Source organism: Drosophila mauritiana, chromosome 3L (genome assembly GCF_004382145.1).
Source record: "Drosophila mauritiana strain mau12 chromosome 3L, ASM438214v1, whole genome shotgun sequence".
In the NCBI taxonomy this organism is placed as follows: Eukaryota; Metazoa; Arthropoda; class Insecta; order Diptera; family Drosophilidae; genus Drosophila; species Drosophila mauritiana.
Window position 1 is genome coordinate 25,130,825 of NC_046669.1, and position 10,927 is coordinate 25,141,751.

Here is a 10,927-nt window from a genome sequence, read left to right on the forward strand (position 1 = left end):
TTGCTAAAGATATCATTAAAGAATACATTTGCACTAAGAAAAGTTTTCAAAATGCGTATAGTCAAATCATAAGTCCCGACAGTTTCACTAAAACTATGAAAACTAGTAGTAAACTAATAGACATTCAAACATACGTCCAATTTAAAGAAATCATTCTCAAAACGCATAAAGAATTAATACATTCTGGTATAGAAAAACTCACACTTCAGTTCAAAGAACTTTACTATTACCCTGATTATCAAAAACTTATCCATAACATCATAAACGAATGCGAAATCTGTAACATCGCTAAAATTGAACATATAAACACAAAATTAACCCTTGAAACAACCCCAGAAACCTTTAGTCCCAGAGACAAGTAAGTCATGAATTTTTACTTAATAAACAATAAACAATTCCTATCATGTATTGACATTTATTCTAAATACGCCTTCCTGATACAGGTAAACAGTAGAGATTGGCTTGAAACTAAAAGAGCTATTTTGCGCATATTCAACGATATGGGTAAACCCATAGAAATAAAAGCCGACAAAGACTCCGCCTTCATGAGCATTGCACTTAAACTTGAAACCGTTAATGAAAAATTAAGAATAATAATAAAAATAATAAAATTAATAATAATAAAATTTAAAAAAATACTTTACATTGACAATCACAAAACAAAACACAACACAACTGGTCGAACCGCATCAGACATCTTCATTTGCAGGAACCCCTGCCTATAATACTCAACAAAATAAAGCAAACAAAATTGACAAACTCAATGAAAATAGACACGACTTTAACATAGACACAAACTTCAAAGAATCCCCTCTAGTTAGATCAAAAACGACTAACCCATTCAAAAAGACAGTAAATTTAAGACAAATAGATGATAAACATTTCGAAGAAACAAATAGAGGTAGAAATATAATACACTATAAGTCTAATTTTAAAAAGAAAAAGATAATTAATAAAAGTAAATATAATAACGATATTTCCAGGCCTACTCCCGATCATGATACTCATGTTATGTCTCCTATCGACAATTAACACACAATACCTAGAAGTAACCCCTATCCAGGCCAAAAACGGCTACCTAATCTATCAATCCGGATCAATAGATTTACCGATAAACCACGAATATTATTACTTATCTATTAACTTAACTAAAACAGAAAATACTTATGAAGAACTTATTAAACAAACTCCACATTTAGATAACTCACCACAAATACTGTATCTAGTAGAAAAACTTAATAGAGAAATGAACTGTATAAGAATTGTAAAACGTAATAAACGCAGTCTTCTTTACCAAGAAGATAAAGAAGAATTACAACAACAAATAGCAGACATTTCTAAAAATAATGTACAAATAAGCGAACCTAACCACGTAATAGAAGTCATTAACCAAGGAATCGAATTGACCAATTATTTAAATAATTAATTTGAAGGAGAACAAATGATAAATTTAATTATTTTCATTTCGTCAAATACCATTGCTAGTTTCAGGTCTCTGTGCAGAGTGGTGTTTCGAACAAGCCACTCGCAGCCGGTGATGAGTCTTGCTACCTTATTTTGAATAGCCTGGATCCTTTTGATGTGGCTGTCGCATGACAAGCCCCAGATTTGGCACCCATACTTCCAGTTTGGTGCTAAGATCTGTTTGTAAATTGTCAGCTTGTTGGATAGCGACAATTTACTGCGCGAACAAAGTAGCCAGTAGTGCTTCGCCACCTTAGCACGTAGGCGCGTTCTGATGTCGGTCACATGCTTGGAAAATGTGAGTCTGCGATCCAGAAGCACTCCAAGGTACTTTGCTGCGTTCGGCTGTGGTTCGGGGGATTCCTCGATGTAGACGGGCGGTGGCGTTCTCCGCTTTAAAGTAAAGCAGACGTTGTTGGATTTACTGCTATTGATGCCAATGTTCCAACGTCTTGCCCATTCCGAGAACCGGTATGCAAAGTCCTGGATACCATCGGCTGCGTCGTGCTCGCATCGGGACCTGTAGGTGACGCACACGTCATCGGCAAATGTGGCCAACATAGATTTCCCGTAAAGGCTTACATCCGGCTGCGGCATGTCGTGGCTATACAGGCAGTAGAGCAGGGGGCCGAGGACACTACCTTGTGGAACACCAGCTGCCACGTTGTGCTCGGTGGAAATTGCTGAATGAAAGCGCACAGCGAACCTCCTTCCTTCCAGGTACGATTTTAGCAGCCCAAAATATGGAGCAGGCAGCGTCTGCTTGATTTTCAGTTGGAGTCCAATGTGCCACACTCGATCAAACGCTTCTCGAATGTCCAAGAAGAGGCTGTTACAATACTTCTTACTGTCGTAGGCCGTCAGAATTTGCTGGACGACTCGATGGAGCTGCTCGACAGTACAGTGGCCAGCACGGAAACCGAACTGGTGCTCAGGGGTAATTCCCTGGGCTTCCATAATCCTTACAATCCGGACAGCAATCAGTCTCTCAAACACCTTCGAAATTGAAGGGAGGAGACTGATCGGCCGGTAGGAGGCGGGCTCCCTTTCCGGCTTGCCAGGTTTGTGGATCATGGTGATTATCCCGAGCTTCCACTGATAAGGGAAGTATTGCAACCTCACAATAGCGTTGAAAACCAACGTTATGTAGAGGATCGCTTGTCTGGGCAGGGCCTTCAATGTGGCGTTGCAGATGACGTCATGTCCAGGTGCCTTGTTGTTACTCTGGCGCACAATGACTTCGGCTACCTCGCAGGGTTCAAACGGCGTGATTGGCATATCCATTTGAAGCGCTTGGTTCAGCTGGTCCTGATTTTCTTCAACCTGTTGCAGGCTGGCAAGCTTGAATGGTTGAAATCGCTCGGCGAGGTGCGCAGCGAATACCTCCGCTTGTCCCAAGTCGGTCCGACACCATGTCCCGTTGCTATCGACTAGAGGCGCCTTCCTCGTGCAACGCCTTTTGATTGCGCGCGTGGCCTTCCACAGCGAATGCGTCGCTTCGCTTTCGACTCCAGTATTGGCAAGCCTTTCGTCGAACCATGCGGCTTTATGCAGCACCAACGCGCATCGGAGCCTACTCAGCGCTCGATTCCATTCCGTTTTGTCCAACGGGTGCCGAGACCTCATCCACCTAGTGCGTAAGCGCCTCTTCCCAGCTATAAGCAGCAGGATCTCCCTGGGTATTGGGATTCGATCTGCCGCGGGCTGCCGAGATATTCTGCGAGTTGCCAATCTAGCTGCTGACTTGATATTTTTGGTGAGCCTGTCCAGAGTTTAAGGCAGTGTTGAGGGGCAGTGTGGACTCCAGTTGCGATTGGAATACCTCCAGGTTAGTACGCCTAGTGATAAGCCGCTCCATCTTAGGGTAGGATATTGCCCCCGCATCCAGCGTAATTACCAGAGGCAGGTGGTCAGAGCTAAGCTCAACAACCGCACTTATGCTAGCGTGGATGCCCAGCACACCCTTTGTCAGTGCAAAATCGATGTATCCTGGTGAGCCTCTACTGCCGTACGGGTGTTGGTCCTCCTGTTGCTAGCGAGTCCACCTCCGAATTTAGGACGAGATTCGCTAATGCAATGCCTCTTTGGTTGCTCCTTCCCGCACCCCAGAGCCAGTGGGACGCGTTCCAATCGCCTGCAACAATGAAGTTCGTCTGGAACTCTTCCAAAATGTCCTTAAACTCGTCCGTAGTCCATGCAAATCTCGGTGGGCAGTAGACCGCTCCAAAGCTTATAGGACCAAGTGCGTTTCAATAACCGCCGGCGCAAGTTGCACCTTGGCAGTGGCTATTGGTGTTAGCGGAAAGTGGGCAAGGCTAGATTTGATTAAGATAGCTGCCCCTCCTTTGGCGTTTCCCCCACTCGGATCATTGGCAGTGTAGGCTACAAATCCGAATAGCTTAGGCGTCTCTGCCCCCTTGCAGTGTGTCTCGCTGAGCAGTAACACATCGATTTTGTGACGTCGCAGGAAGCACTCTACTTCAGGCAACTTCGTGGATACGCTGTCGGCGTTCCACACTAGGATGCGCAGCGGCATCATTATGGCGCTTGACGCGCTTGGAGAGCAGTGAGCAGATTGATAATCTGCCCCTGCTGCTGTGACTGTTATTGCTGTTGCTTCATCATCATCATCATTAATTCCATCTGCTTCTATTGAATCGAGCGCAAAGAATTAATGTTTTCATTAAGCGTCTGCAGGATGGCTTCAGTGCTGCTGCTAGCATCCGTCGAGCGCTGAAGTGTACCCCTAGACGTCCTTGTCCGGCTGCGGCTCCTTTGACGACTGGGACTTCCATCATTGGGCTGTTGCTGTTGCTTCTGTTGTTGGTGCATCAGGCTCAGTGGTTGCTTGTGGTGAATGGACCCTCTAGCCACAACTGCATAAGATATTCCGCCTCGAGAAGAGGGGATCTCCTTACCTCCAGCTAAGCCCCGTGAAGTTGGTCGCTGGCTTACCTCGGTTCTTCCAGTCACTCCACTTCTGGGTCTGGATCGCTGCAGGAACGCTGACCGATGCTGACCGCCACAGTTGTAACAAGTGCACAGCCTGATGCGTGGCCTAGTACAGTCCTTGGCTGGGTGTTCGCCGGCATATTTCACACAAATGTGGGCCTTACAGCAGTATTTGGCTGTGTGGCCAAACTGCTGACAACGATGGCACTGGACAAAAGCGTTACGCTTGCGGAGAGGCTCAATAAGTACTCTTATATGACATAGTGCCTTTACCGCCAGGATTTCCTTATTGTTTGCCGCAGCAGCAATATTTAGGAAGAACATGTTGACTGTTGACGCTTTTGAGGTACCTGGTTCGTTTCGTCTTAGCGGTGTATGTATATCGAGAACCTTGTGCCCGATCTTTTCCAGCTCATCCTTGATTTGGCGATGTAGCGTACTGTGGTGCAGGCCTTTCACGCATACCCTGTAAGGCCTGTCCTCTTTAAGCTGGTAGCAGTGGAACTCATATTCTTCGTTCTCGAGCCAGTTCACTATGGCGCGAAATGTATTAGCGTCAGCCGCGTAAAGCCTTAGGACACCGCTCATTGTCGCCCTAGCCTCAACCTTTTCTAGGTCCACTATGCTTTCAATGCTCTGCATCATCAGGCATACGTCGTCCACACCCTCCATTACTATAGGAGGTGGTTTGGACTGCGCCTTTTTGACTGAACTAGTGGTACCAGCGGAGGCTGCATCCCGCTTAGCGGCAGCAATAGCAGCTTGATGACTGGTACTGGGCTGGTCATACAGATCGTCAATTTCATTGCCTACTTGTTTGTCGGCTGTGAGATGCGCAAGTAAACCAAATCGGTTTGAATTGCCGCCATATCTAGGTTCTGTAGTCGAAGGGTTTTCCCCTTGTTTGCCGATGCTTGATTTTGGTTTTTTCCTTTCAGTCTCCGGAGAAGCACGAGACTTTCGCTTTATTTTTTGAAAGCGCTGCGGGGCAGCACATTGGGGGCTCGGGAGAAACGCAGTATCCAACGATTCATCAGCCGCAGCGGTTTCATTTAAAGGGTTCATATTGTAGTGTGCACCAAATCACCAGGGTTCTAGCCAAAACTTGAACCCTGGGATAGAAAGCTTTAAGCTCGCAAACAGCTGTTTGTGCGATCGCGTGGCAGCTGGGCAGCGGAGCCCCAGTTCGAGTAACTTAACTTTGTATTTTTGAATGAAAATGTTTTCGTTTCACTATTATTTCACTGTTAGTGACTTGGGGGGTCACTATTTGATATATGTGCCAGTATTCTGGACTTGTCCATAAGTTTATTACCGCGAAAACTAATTTCACTTTATCCACTTTGTCAGGTGCGTATTGTTAGACACGAACCTTTTCACCATTTTACAATAAAAGTGTTTCACTATTTGGTTGATGGGCTGGCTTATAATATACATACTTAAAGGTATTATATTATATTAAATTCAATAATTGTATACAATTCTGATGGTCTGTAGGCCTCAAACTGAATCTTCTGTTTTATGTTTGCTAACTCAAACCATCCGTTCTGTATATCAATAACCGTTTTCAACTGCTGTAGCATATCCATTCCGATCAACCCGTCGAAGAACTGATGAAATTAAAAGAGAAGCATTCTTATTTTACCAACTCCTCCTAACTCTGCAAACATTGGTATAAATGCTTACCTTTCAACCTCATGCGACTGTGTGATGGTTTTAATGGCTATTGTGTCTTTTAGTTTCCTTATATATTGTGGTTGTAATAACTCTGGTCGAATAAATGAAAAGGTGGATCCTGTGTCGATTAATAATTCCATTCCTTGTTCCTAAATATCCTGTGGGTTGAATGAGGCTGACTGTGGAAAATTTGCGTCATCCTCTTGAATGTTATGCGCTGACCTCTGACCGAGGTTCTACTGCCATTTTTATCTGCAGTGCCGCTTGAATTAAACGATCCTTTAGAATTGTTCGAGTTATACGACTGTCTGGACTGTCCCGAATTGTTTGAATTCTTGGACATCCTGGACTGGCCGCTGCCTTCTGTGTTTGTTGGTGGTTCGATTGCTAGCTGTCCCCTTCCATTGCTTCTATAACCGTTGTTGTTATACCCGTTATTATAATTGTTGTTGTTAAAATTGTTACTCTTATGACTGTTCCACTGCCTATCTCGGTTCGTTTAATTCTGATTCCATCTGGAGTTCCTCTTGTAGTAGTAGTAGAAGTAATTGTATATAAGTATAGTAGTATAAGCGCCATTGCAATATTAGAATGTAAACTAATTATAAGAGTCGCGAATATAAATAGTATCTACACACGTGCTGAATAAATGTAGACTCAGTCGTCGTTGAGCTGTCACGGAGAGCACACTAAAGCTTAGAAGTGGTCGGACCTACCCAAGTGATCGTTTCAAAAGAAAAATAAAAATCGGCATTAATGAATTGTAATCCTGGCAATTATACATTAAAAGAACTAAAAGATCTGTGCGTGCAAAACACACTTAAAAGTAGTAGCACAAAAATCGAATTGATTAAAAGACTTGAAAATATTAAATTTGAGTGGTGCGCGTATGAAAAAAAATAAAACATCAATGAAAAACAACGGCCAAGACCACAGTAGCGAAACGAGTTGAGAAGATTAAAGAAATGCTAAGTAAAGAAGAAAGCGAATTATATGAAATGCGAAATGGTGTGATTTACAAAAAAAGAAAAATATAAGTTATTGTTCTATGTCCCGGAAGCTATTGAAGAATACGTATTGTATAGATACCACAATGAGTTGGGCCATGTAGGGAAAGACAAAGTTACGGAAATGGTCGGTAAAAGTTTTCGGTTTCCAAATGTTAGAAGTAAAGCAGATGAACATGTTAAGAACTGCCTAAAATGTATAGCTTTTCAAGGAAGAAATGGTAAGCAAGAAAGAACTATTAACATTGTACCGAAGGGAAATACACCATTTTAAGTCATACATATAGATCACTATGGTCCGGTAAATCAAAAGAATTCTACGAAAAAACATGTATTAGTAATTGTTGATGGATGCACAAAGTTTGTAAGCAATGGAAGCCTTAAGTGATTATTTTAGAGCGTATAGTAGACCAACGACCAATGTTTCAGACAGAGGGAAATGTTTTACATCAGATATGTTCGAAGAATTTTTGAAATCAAGAAACATTAGGCACGTCAAAATTGCAACAGGCTCACCACAAGCAAATGGACAAGTTGAAGCGAGGCCCAAGATGCTCGAAAAACTCACTGAGATGGCTTGCTGCTATGCGGTATCTAGGGGGAAAGTAGACCGCTCCAGTGTTGATGTCTCCTTGCGGGCTGGCGATCATGATGACAAGACATTGTGCCCATTGTGTGGCTGCCCCTCTGCGTAGAAACCATATAAATACCCCCAAGCGTTTGATCAAGAAGTCAACAAGCAAATCAACGAAATGATAGAACAAAAAATAATTAGGAAATCTAAATCCCCCTCTTGTTCTCCATTATTTCGATTAGTCATAGACTAATGAGATAACCATTGACGACAAATTCCCTATTCCTGTAATTGATGAATTATTAGACAAGCTTGGACGCTGTCAATACTTCACAACCATTGATCTAGCTAAAGGTTTCCATCAAATTCAAATGAACCAGCAATCAATATCCAAAACAGCATTTTCAACAAAACATGGACATTACGAATATTCTCGTATGCCCTTTGGTATGAAAAATGCACCAGCAACATTTCAACGCTGCATGAACAATCTTCTAGATTGTTTAGTTTATTTAGATGATATTATCATTTATTCCACTTCATTAGAAGAACACATAATGTCACTGAAAACGATATTTGATAAGCTACAATCAGCTAATCCAATATTGCAACTTGATAAATGTAAAGAAAAAACAGAATTTCTCGGTCATATTATCACGACAGACGGTATAAAGCCAAACCATAAAAAAATATATGCAATTGTTCATTTCCCTATTACTAAAACCACAAAAGAAATAAAACCTTTCCTTGGACTCTGCGGATTCTACCGTAAGTTCATCCCCAATTTTGCAAAAGAAAGAAAGGAGCAGTAATTAACACAAAAGATAACGATTACATGTCCGCCTTTAAGAAACTAATAGTACTCATCAAGTCCGATCCAATCCTAATATACCCTAACTTCTAAAAGAAATTTTCGCTGACAACAGACGCAAGTAATATAGCCATAGGTGCTGTATTATCCCAAAAGCATAAACCCACCTGCTATGCAAGCAGAACTTTAAACGAACACGAACTTAACTATTCGGCAATAGAAAAAGAACTATTAGCTATAGTATGGGAAACAAAATATTTCAGGTCCTACCTATTCGGTAGAAAGTTCGACAGATTAAGCGATCATAGGCCACTTGTACAGCTAAGCAACATAAAAGATCCCAATATGAAATTACAGAGATGGAAGATAAAACTTAACGAATACGATTATAATATTCAATATCTACCCGGTAAAGAAAATCATGTAGCTGACGCTCTATCTAGAGTTGAAATTCAGGAAAACTTCCTAGGAGAAGATGACCCAGCTTCCCTTCCCACAGCAGCTACTGTGCATAGTGCACAAGAAGACAACTAAAATCACATTTCAATAACACAAAGACCTCTTAATTATTACAACAGACAATTCGTATAATAAAATATTTTCACAAATCCAGAATAAAAATCAGCTATAAAGAAATGACTGATACCCTTGCTAAAGATATCATTAAAGAATACATTTGCACTAAGAAAAGTTTTCAAAATGCGTATAGTCAAATCATAAGTCCCGACAGTTTCACTAAAACTATGAAAACTAGTAGTAAACTAATAGACATTCAAACATACGTCCAATTTAAAGAAATCATTCTCAAAACGCATAAAGAATTAATACATTCTGGTATAGAAAAACTCACACTTCAGTTCAAAGAACTTTACTATTACCCTGATTATCAAAAACTTATCCATAACATCATAAACGAATGCGAAATCTGTAACATCGCTAAAATTGAACATATAAACACAAAATTAACCCTTGAAACAACCCCAGAAACCTTTAGTCCCAGAGACAAGTAAGTCATGAATTTTTACTTAATAAACAATAAACAATTCCTATCATGTATTGACATTTATTCTAAATACGCCTTCCTGATACAGGTAAACAGTAGAGATTGGCTTGAAACTAAAAGAGCTATTTTGCGCATATTCAACGATATGGGTAAACCCATAGAAATAAAAGCCGACAAAGACTCCGCCTTCATGAGCATTGCACTTAAACTTGAAACCGTTAATGAAAAATTAAGAATAATAATAAAAATAATAAAATTAATAATAATAAAATTTAAAAAAATACTTTACATTGACAATCACAAAACAAAACACAACACAACTGGTCGAACCGCATCAGACATCTTCATTTGCAGGAACCCCTGCCTATAATACTCAACAAAATAAAGCAAACAAAATTGACAAACTCAATGAAAATAGACACGACTTTAACATAGACACAAACTTCAAAGAATCCCCTCTAGTTAGATCAAAAACGACTAACCCATTCAAAAAGACAGTAAATTTAAGACAAATAGATGATAAACATTTCGAAGAAACAAATAGAGGTAGAAATATAATACACTATAAGTCTAATTTTAAAAAGAAAAAGATAATTAATAAAAGTAAATATAATAACGATATTTCCAGGCCTACTCCCGATCATGATACTCATGTTATGTCTCCTATCGACAATTAACACACAATACCTAGAAGTAACCCCTATCCAGGCCAAAAACGGCTACCTAATCTATCAATCCGGATCAATAGATTTACCGATAAACCACGAATATTATTACTTATCTATTAACTTAACTAAAACAGAAAATACTTATGAAGAACTTATTAAACAAACTCCACATTTAGATAACTCACCACAAATACTGTATCTAGTAGAAAAACTTAATAGAGAAATGAACTGTATAAGAATTGTAAAACGTAATAAACGCAGTCTTCTTTACCAAGAAGATAAAGAAGAATTACAACAACAAATAGCAGACATTTCTAAAAATAATGTACAAATAAGCGAACCTAACCACGTAATAGAAGTCATTAACCAAGGAATCGAATTGACCAATTATTTAAATAATTAATTTGAAGGAGAACAAATGATAAATTTAATTATTTTCATTTCGTCAAATACCATTGCTAGTTTCAGGTCTCTGTGCAGAGTGGTGTTTCGAACAAGCCACTCGCAGCCGGTGATGAGTCTTGCTACCTTATTTTGAATAGCCTGGATCCTTTTGATGTGGCTGTCGCATGACAAGCCCCAGATTTGGCACCCATACTTCCAGTTTGGTGCTAAGATCTGTTTGTAAATTGTCAGCTTGTTGGATAGCGACAATTTACTGCGCGAACAAAGTAGCCAGTAGTGCTTCGCCACCTTAGCACGTAGGCGCGTTCTGATGTCGGTCACATGCTTGGAAAATGTGAGTCTGCGATCCAGAAGCACTCCAAGGTA